The sequence below is a fragment of the Microcaecilia unicolor genome, chromosome 5 (genome assembly GCF_901765095.1).
Source record: "Microcaecilia unicolor chromosome 5, aMicUni1.1, whole genome shotgun sequence".
NCBI classification, from domain to species: Eukaryota; Metazoa; Chordata; class Amphibia; order Gymnophiona; family Siphonopidae; genus Microcaecilia; species Microcaecilia unicolor.
In genome coordinates, this window is record NC_044035.1 from 251125704 (window position 1) to 251135937 (window position 10234).

A 10234-nucleotide genomic window follows, 5' to 3' on the forward strand; every position below is an offset into this window, starting at 1 on the left:
TTTGAATCACAGAAGAGAAATATTCTCTTTTTGCTGAAGTTACTGGAGGCTGCCTGTCTGAAAAGAAATAAAGCAGAAGGTAGTATAGATTTAGACCATCTATGTTGATACTTAATCAGTTGAAGACCTTGATGATACCATGGATGTGACTGGCATTGGTGATTTTGTACTATACGCTTAGGGGCAGACATATCAATGGCATCACCCAAAATTGAATCTCAGGTGCAGATTTAATCATCCAGTGGGATTAAATGAAAATTCAAGGGAAAAGAAGTACAGGCGGCAAGAAAGAGCTCTGGTATAAGATCCCCCCCCCCCCAGTTTTTTTAACCATCCTAGGTGCAGAGGGGATATTGTGGTTAGTGATAGATGTAGTGAGGTAGGTAAAAGTCAAGAGGTAATGATCAGACCAGGGTACAGAATGGGGAAGGGGAGGAGTAATAAGTCTAGGATACAGCCTGTTGAATGAGTTGGAATAGATACATGCTGCATTAAATCAAAATCCGAAAGGAAAGATAGAAAATCAGAAGCAAGAGTGTCATTATGATCTGATATATGAATATTAAAGTCTCCTAAGAGAATCAGAGGAAATGAATCAATAAGATAAGATGCTATAATGTGATAGATATAATGCCTGCAATTTTGTAGAGTAAACAGATGGTGGAAGATAGACTAGGAGACATAGGGATGATTGGAAACGAAAAGCCGTAGCTTCTAGTATACGGGTAGAATACGAAGAATCACAAGATCTAAGGATGAAAAAAGAACAGCAAGACCACCACCACCACATTTATGAGGATTATTAGACAAGAAAAAATTGTAGTGTGGGAGACAGGTTTTTTTCAAGATAAGAGATCTGAATCAGCCAGGTTTTAGAAAGACAGCAGAGATCTAGTTTATAATCTTAAAGGTCATAAAGGTATTGTGGTTAGTGACAAATCGAGTGAATGTTCAGAGGACTTATATGTAGTTGAGAAGAGTTAGAGGATAATTCAGGAGTTGAAATGAGAATAAGTGTAAGAAAACATAATCTTAGCTGATGAAACTTTGAGATGGGAGTACGGCGGCCCCAAGTCACAGGAGTGGTTAGTGAAGAGACCAGTGTAGTAAAAATTAAAAAATTAACAAAGAAAAATTGTTCAGATTTGATTTCATATAAGGCTCATGAAGGAGGTGCATGAAAGAGTGCACAAAGAAGCATGACGTGTTCTGTGGTGTGTACCACAAAAGGGATAAAACTAAATTTAAACTAAGAAATGGGCCATCTCACTTCCTGTGATGTCAGCAAAATGCGAACAACTATGCATGGAGTAGCAAATCTGTGTTCTGAAATGTTTTTCCAGTTTCATTACATACCTCTAGGACTTGTTTGGATTTCAGGAAAATGTTGAAGATGTATTCATTTTTACATGTTTTGGGCTATCTAAATGTCATGGGGGGGGGGGGGGGTGTATGTTATGCTAGAAGATTTAATTTGTAAGGATATAACTTGTTTCATAGGGTATATATTTGAAAGGTGACTAAAATCACCAGAAACAAAAATTGAGGTTTTAATTGATTCTGTTAGAGCAAACGATTTGTAATTCAACAGTTCAAACCCCATCCTATTATATGAAAAAATAAAAAAAAAGTTACAGAAGTTCAAACATGCAACCTTTGCAGACAGCTTATGGACCCATGACATGAAAAACAGGCCATTCACAACATTTTGGATCTGCTACTTTTGTCACATTTTCTCGGAGATGGTCACATATTGTTTGGGGTTAGGCTGTGGACTACAAATGAACCTTAGCCTTCTACTTTGAGCTGACTAAATCCATTAAACATCCACCCAATCGTTTTGTTATTTCTGAGTCCAATAAACCTAAGACTGCCATTGTCAAATGTGCACTTTACAGTTTGCTTGCAAACTGCATCTTCTTTGCCTGTGTCTGTGGGTTTGGCCTTAGAGGTTCATGTCAATGCTAACAATGTCAGAGCTATGGCTATATTACATTGATAACCTACATGAAGCTGGCTTCTGGAGATTTGCAGTACTACAACATGGACTTCAATCCATACATTCATATCATCTTATTGTTTGGAAAAGTATTCCCAGTACTTCAGTAGGTTTGGCCAGTTTATATTCCGGAATCTCTTTGAGGTTTAGAATCTAACCCCATTCCTTCCACCCTTCTAGGGCCGGTTTTCTTTATATCCAGACTGCTATAAAAAGGATTTGAAACTAAAAGAGGCATATTGTCACCAAAAACAACTTTCTGTTGGCCGCCTTTCATGGGTGTTCCCTTTTTTCTGTTGAACAAATCTTGTAGCTAGGAAATTCCACTTGTCTTGCACTTGGAGAAAAACCACATTACTTAACTGTAGCAGGTGTTCTTCCTGAAGAACAGGATACAAATCCTTATGTACCTTTCCACCTAAACTAAGCTTTTTCGTAAGACTGAGGATGTCTCCCACAACAATGCAGGATGAGAACACATTTGCATTCATGATAGTGCTTTTTAAGGGTTTCCAGAAATTTTTTCTAAGCTGTAGACTTTGCAGTGTAGAGATTGATCCATGCAGGCTCTGTTGGATGACATCAATTATTTGTGAGAACATGTAACTGTCCCGTTTCCCGGTCCTACCTGCGCTCCGGGTGTAGGGGGCGATGATTGGCGGCCCTCGCGACGCCCGGGGTGGCGAGGGGAGACCGACGCTGTCGCGGGGACCGGCGACCCGCTGGAGCGAGCGCCAGCCTCGGAGAGCGGGGCGTTGCGCCAACTAAGATGGCGGCGCCAGCATCGACGCCTCCAAGGGCGGACCAGCACAGAGGCTCCGCCCATCTCACGCCGGAGTGGCGCGCCGGTCCTGAGACCCCGCCTGGAGAGTGGGCCGACCAATCCCGAGGCCCATTGCCTCCTGGGGTCGGGTTGGTTGGTTCCTCTCCCGGGGAGGGGGCGGGACGGCGCGATATTTAAACCTGAAGACAGGGGAACTCACTGCTTCCGGTTCGTTGGTTGCTGAAGCCGTCACAGTGGTTCTCCCTGTGCTTTTGGCTAGCCGTCCTGCTAGCCCTCCTTCTGAGACTGTGCTTTTGGCTAGCCGTCCTGCTAGCCCTCCTTCTGAGACTGTGCTTTTGGCTAGCCGTCCTGCTAGCCCTCCTTCAGAGATTGTGCTTTTGGCTAGCCGTCCTGCTAGCCCTCCTTCTGAGACTGTGCTTTTGGCTAGCCGTCCTGCTAGCCCTCCTTCAGAGATTGTGCCTTTGGCTAGCCGTCCTGCTAGCCCTCCTTCAGAGACTGTGCTTTTGGCTAGCCATCCTGCTAGCCCTCCTTCAGAGATTGTGCCTTTGGCTAGCCGTCCTGCTAGCCCTCCTTCAGAGACTGTGCTTTTGGCTAGCCGTCCTGCTAGCCCTCCTTCAGAGATTGTGCCTTTGGCTAGCCGTCCTGCTAGCCCTCCTTCAGAGACTGTGCTTTTGGCTAGCCGTCCTGCTAGCCCTCCTTCTGAGACTGTGCTACTTGCTGGCCGCCCTTGCCAGCTATCCTTCGGAGACTGTGCTACTTGCTGGCCGCCCTTGCCAGCTATCCTCCGGAGACTGTGCTACTTGCTGGCCGCCCTTGCCAGCTATCCTCCAGAGACTGTGCTACTTGCTGGCCGCCCTTGCCAGCTATCCTCCAGAGACTGTGCTTTGGCTAGCCGTCCTGCTAGCCCTCCTTCTGAGACTGTGCCTTTGGCTAGCCGTCCTGCTAGCCTTCATTCTGAGACAGTGCTTTTTCCCTCTCGGAGTGCTAGCCGCCCTTGCTAGCCGTCCCTTAAAGACTGCGTTACTGACTACCAGCCAGGTCAGCCGTCACCCCGCGGTTCCAGCAGTCCTGCTGGCCGCCTGCAGCTGAGGGCTCAACCCTTGGTGAACGGCGGCCGCCGCGGGTGAAGATTCGGGGTGCTCGGCTGTCCTCTGGGGCCTTGCGGGGCCTTAGGGAACCTAAGGGCTCACCACTAGAAACAGGACAGGAACCGGAAGCCATGAGCTCGCCTACGCAGCCTGATCTACGGGACCTGGCCAAGGTACTTCAGCAGCAGCAGGAGCAGCTGAACGCCCTGTCAGGGGCGCTCCAGAACGTATGCTCTCAACTTTCAACGCTTCAGGTACAGAACCAGGCCGCTGCGGTCCAGGGGGCCGCAGCAGCTCCCCGTTTGGGAGGGTTCCGCACGGGACCTCGGTTCCCTGAACCGGCACGATATGATGGGGCTCCCGGAGGTTGTCGGGGGTTCCTCAACCAGTGCAACCTGGCCTTCCGGATGCAACCGGAGGCATTTGCTTCGGACCAAAGTTAAGTGGGCTACATTATGGGCCTATGCGAAGGGAAAGCCCTGGCCTGGGTGGCCCCACTAAACGAACAACAGGACCCCATCTTGGATGACTACTACTACTACTACTACTACTATTTAGCATTTCTATAGCGCTACAAGGCATACGCAGCGCTGTACAAACATAGAAGAAAGACAGTCCCTGCTCAAAGAGCTTACAATCTAATAGACAAAAAATAAATAAAGTAAGCAAATCAAATCAATTAATGTGAACGGGAAGGAAGAGAGGAGGGTAGGTGGAGGCGAGTGGTTACAAGTGGTTACGAGTCAAAAGCAATGTTAAAGAGGTGGGTTTTCAGTCTAGATTTAAAGGTGGCCAAGGATGGGGCAAGACGTAGGGGCTCAGGAAGTTTATTCCAGGCGTAGGGTGCAGCGAGACAGAAGGCGCGAAGTCTGGAGTTGGCAGTAGTGGAGAAGGGAACAGATAAGAAGGATTTATCCATGGAGCAGGAGTGCACGGGAAGGGGTGTAGGGAAGGACGAGTGTGGAGAGATACTGGGGAGCAGCAGAGTGAGTACATTTATAGGTTAGTAGAAGAAGTTTGAACAGGATGCGAAAACGGATAGGGAGCCAGTGAAGGGTCTTGAGGAGAGGGGTAGTATGAGTAAAGCGACCCTGGCGGAAGATGAGACGGGCAGCAGAGTTTTGAACTGACTGGAGAGGGGAGAGGTGACTAAGTGGGAGGCCAGCAAGAAGCAGATTGCAGTAGTCTAAACGAGAGGTGACAAGGGTGTGGATGAGGGTTTTGGTAGAGTGCTCGGAAAGAAAGGGGCGGATTTTACGGATGTTATAAAGAAAGAAACGACAGGTCTTGGCGGTCTGCTGGATATGAGCAGAGAAGGAGAGAGAAGAGTCAAAGATGACCCCAAGGTTTCGAGCTGAGGAGACAGGGAGAATGAGAGAGCCATCAACAGAAATAGAAAACGGGGGGAGCGGGGAGGTGGGTTTGGGGGGGAAAATAAGAAGCTCGGTTTTGGTCATATTTAATTTCAGGTGGCGTTGAGACATCCAGGCAGCAATGTCAGACAAGCACGCTGAAACTTTGGTTTGGATGCAAGGTGAGATATCAGGGGTAGAAAGGTAGATTTGGGAGTCATCAGCATACTACAGTGAATTTCAGCGCCGGTTCCGGATGGTGTTCGACCTTCCTGGCAGACCATCTTCCGTGGCGTCGGAACTGCTGCGGATCCATCAGGGTGAGGGGACGGTGGCCGATTATGCCATTCGTTTTCGGACCTTAGCCACGGAGCTGCGTTGGAATCCGGAATCCTTGATGGCAATTTTTATGGAAGGGCTACAAGAACGGATCAAGGACGAATTGGCAGGACGAGAGGTCCCAGGCCAATTGGATGCCCTGATTTCGCTCTGTATACGAGTAGATACCCGGTTCCAGGAGCGAGCTAGAGCCCGGGCGGAACGGCAAAAGTGGGCGCGGGGGACGTCCCGGACGGGCAAAGGGCCGTCCCCTCGCTGTGGGAACCGGGACTCCAAGGAGAATGGGGAGGAGCCGATGGTAATGGGCCGTCAACAGCTGGCTCCCTCCGACAGGAAGAAACGCTTGTCGAACGGATTGTGCCTCTATTGTGGTGAGGCTGGACATTTCATCCGGACCTGTCCCGCCCGGGCGGGAAACGCCTCCCCCAAGGCACCTTGAGGGCAGGGGTCTTGGGGCACTCCGCTCCCCTACCGGACTCCCTGATAACACTGCCGGTAATATTACGATGGCAAGAGACCACGATCCAGACCCGGGCCCTGGTGGACTCTGGGTCAGGGGGTAACTTCATCGGGCACGAACTGCTGCAACAAATGGGCTGGCCTACGCTCCCGCGGAGGCCGGCGCTGCAAATAACCTCCATCCAGGGAACTACTCTACCGCAGCCGGTCACGGAGATCACCCCCTTTTTGGGATTGCAGGTGGGGGAGGATCACCGGGAAGAAGTTCAATTCCTGGTACTATCCCGGACCATTCACCCAGTGGTCCTAGGATTGCCATGGCTACGGTGTCACAGTCCTGTTATTGACTGGACCGGGGGAAGTATCCAGGCTTGGGGTAGTTCCTGTCAGGAGAACTGTTGTAAGGGCCGGACCGGCAGCTGCCCTGCATTAAATATTGTGCCCGGTGGGGCACGGGTAGAGCTGGGCTCCCTGCCTATGGATTATAGAGACTTTGCAGATGTGTTTAGTCCAAGGGAAGCGGAGGTTCTACCGCCTCATCGGTCCTTCGACTGTGCCATTAATCTGATGGCAGATACCATGCCACCTCGGGGCCGACTGTATACCCTGTCCCGGGGAGAGTCCAAGGTAATGCAGGAATACATCCGGAAGAACCTACGGAAAGGGTTCATCCGGCCCTCTACGTCCCCTGCCGGGGCGGGATTCTTTTTTGTCACCAAGAAGGATGGATCCTTGAGGCCCTGTATTGACTATCGAGGGTTAAATGCCATCACGGTGAAGGATCGCTTTCCTCTACCGCTCATTCCCGAACTCTTTGACAGGCTGCAAGGAGCCCAGATGTTTACTAAGTTGGACTTGCGGGGGGCTTACAATTTAGTTCGAATCCGGCAAGGGGACGAATGGAAGACGGCCTTTAACACTCAAGAGGGACATTTCGAGTACCGGGTGATGCCGTTCGGCCTATGTAATGCCCCTGCGGTGTTTCAGCGACTTATCAACTATGTGCTTGAGGATTTGCTGAACTCCACGGTGATTTGTATACCTGGACGACAACCTGGTTTTTTCCAAAGACCCCGCTGAGCATACGGGTCATGTCCGCGCAGTGCTGCAACGGTTACGGCAAGCCCGCCTATTCGCTAAACTCAGTAAGTGCGCTTTTCATCAGCGGTCGCTACCCTTTTTAGGACACATTCTGTTACCCGGGGGGCTACAGATGGAGCCGGACAAACTCTGTGCGATTCGGGAGTGGCCACAACCGCTGGGATTGAAAGCGCTACAACGTTTCCTGGGATTCGCGAACTATTATCGCCAGTTTATCCCTCAGTATTCCCAACTGACAGCTCCGCTGACGGCGCTCACCAAAAAGAACGCGAAAGTCCGGGATTGGCCGCTAGAGGCGCAAGCGGCTTTTCGTCAGGTAAAGGAGGCGTTCAATTCAGCGTCCATCCTGTTGGCTCCAGATCCCGAGAAACCCTTTATTGTGGAAGTGGACGCGTCTGCCTTGGGGGCCGGAGCGGTCCTCTCTCAAGTCAACCCCGAAGGCCGGCGTCAACCTTGCTCCTTCTTCTCGCGTAAATTCTCCCCGGCAGAACGTAACTATACGGTAGGGGATAGGGAACTCTTGGCATTGAAACTAGCCCTGCAGGAATGGAGGCATCTGCTGGAGGGAGCGGAACACCGATTTACGGTGATCACTGATCACAAGAGTTTTCTGTATCTTCAAGAGGCCCAGCGGTTAAATCCCCGACAGGCCCGATGGTCATTATTTTTTGCCAGATTTCACTTTCAGTTAGTGTTTCGGGCGGCTACTCAGAATACCCCGGCGGACTCTCTCTCCCGAGCATTTGAGGTTCCTGAGGAGACCAAGGAGGTCCACCCTATGTTAAATCCGGCATGTCTCAGTGCGGCCACGGGGGAGGTCGCGCCGACAAAGGAGTTAGTGCCGGCCGCCGACCGAGAAAGAATAATGCAATGGGGACATTCATCTAGATGGGCCGGGCATTTCGGGTATCAAAAGACCCTCCGGTTCATTGCAAGACAGTATCAATGGCCTCATATGAGGCGGGATATTCTCCAATTCGTTACTACTTGCCCTGTGTGTGCCCGGACTAAGCCACTAGTTGGGCCTCCCGTGGGGGACCTGCAACCACTGTCCGTACCGACCGCCCCCTGGACGGAGTTATCCATGGATTTCATCACCGACCTCCCCAGCTCCCGGGGTCACACAGTGATTTGGGTGGTGGTGGACCGTTTCTCCAAGATGGCTCATTTTGTTCCATTACCAAGCCTTCCATCGGCAGCCTCTTTAGCCCAGTACTTCATTCAACACATTTTTCGGTTACATGGGCTGCCCATTCGGATCATCAGTGACCGAGGACCCCAATTCACCTCACGCTTCTGGAGAGCCTTGTGCACGGCTTTGGGGGTAGAGACTCACTTTTCATCCGCCTACCACCCCCAAACCAACGGCATGGTCGAAAGGATTAACCAAACATTGAAAGGATTCTTGCGGGCATTTGTCAACAAACGTCAAGATAACTGGGCCTCTCTGCTTCCATGGGCCGAGTTTGCATATAACCAGAGTGACCACTCATCCTCAGGACACTCTCCGTTCTTCTTGGTATACGGACGACATCCTCGGCTTCCAGCCCCGTTCCCTTCTACAGCTCCAACCCCCGTGGGGAACCAAACTCTGGCAGATCTGCAGAAGGTCTGGGAGATGGCCCGGGAACAACTGCGGAAAACAGCTTCCAAATATAAAGTCTTTGCAGATCGCCGCCGGCGACCCGCCCCAGTGTTCCAGCCGGGGCAGAAAGTATGGTTAAGCACAAGATACCTGAGACTCCGGGTGCCCTCCCGGAGGTTGGGACCTCGGTACATTGGACCTTTTGCCGTCCAAGCATGAATTGGAACAGTAACGTACCGGTTGCGGTTACCGAGGACCCTACGGGTACACAACGCCTTTCACATTTCCTTGTTGAAGAAATTTCGTGGGTCCCGATGGCACCCACACCAACACGAGGATGAAGCTCTCGAGGTCACTCCTGATCCGGAGTATGAAGTGGAGGAGGTGCTAGATTCAAAGAAGCGGCGAGGAAGGCTGTATTATTTGTTATCCTGGAAGCATTTTGGTCCCGAAGACAACTCCTGGGAGCCCGCGGCGAACGTACATGCGCCAGACCTGATCAGAGCTTTCCACGCCCGGTTTCCGTCTAAACCCGGCCCCGGGGCAGAGGGGGCATCCGGGGAGGATACTGTCCCGTTCCCCGGTCCTACCTGCGCTCCGGGTGTAGGGGGCGATGATCGGCGGCCCTCGCGATGCCCGGGGTGGCGAGGGGGGACCTCCGGGGAGACCGACGCTGTCGCGGGGACCGGCGACCCGCTGGAGCGAGCGCCGGCCTCGGAGAGTGGGGCGTTGCGCCAACTAAGATGGCGGCGCCAGCATCGACGCCTCCAAGGGCGGACCAGCGCGGAGGCTCCGCCCATCTCACGCCGGATTGGCGCGCCGGTCCTGAAACCCCGCCTGGAGAGCGGGCCGACCAATCCCGGGCTCATTGCCTCCTGGGGTCGGGTTGGTTGGTTCCTCTCCCGGGGAGGGGGCGGGACGGCGCAATATTTAAACCTGAAGACAGGGGAACTCACTGCTTCCGGTTCGTTGGTTGCTGAAGCCGTCACAGTGGTTCTCCCTGTGCTTTTGGCTAGCCGTCCTGCTAGCCCTCCTTCTAAGACTGTGCTTTTGGCTAGCCGTCCTGCTAGCCCTCCTTCAGAGATTGTGCTTTTGGCTAGCCGTCCTGCTAGCCCTCCTTCTGAGACTGTGCTTTTGGCTAGCCGTCCTGCTAGCCCTCCTTCAGAGATTGTGCTTTTGGCTAGCCGTCCTGCTAGCCCTCCTTCTGAGACTGTGCTTTTGGCTAGCCGTCCTGCTAGCCCTCCTTCTGAGACTGTGCTTTTGGCTAGCCGTCCTGCTAGCCCTCCTTCAGAGACTGTGCTTTTGGCTAGCCGTCCTGCTAGCCCTCCTTCAGAGACTGTGCCTTTGGCTAGCCGTCCTGCTAGCCCTCCTTCAGAGACTGTGCTTTTGGCTAGCCGTCCTGCTAGCCCTCCTTCAGAGATTGTGCCTTTGGCTAGCCGTCCTGCTAGCCCTCCTTCAGAGACTGTGCTTTTGCCTAGCCGTCCTGCTAGCCCTCCTTCAGAGACTTGTGCTTTTGGCTAGCCGTCC

At 52.0% G+C, this 10234-nt stretch overlaps 1 protein-coding gene across 1 annotated transcript in view; it reads left to right on the top strand.

The window, feature by feature from the left end:
* Positions 1–10234, top strand: part of POLQ (DNA polymerase theta) — a 274424-nt gene that overhangs the window by 190268 nt on the left and 73922 nt on the right.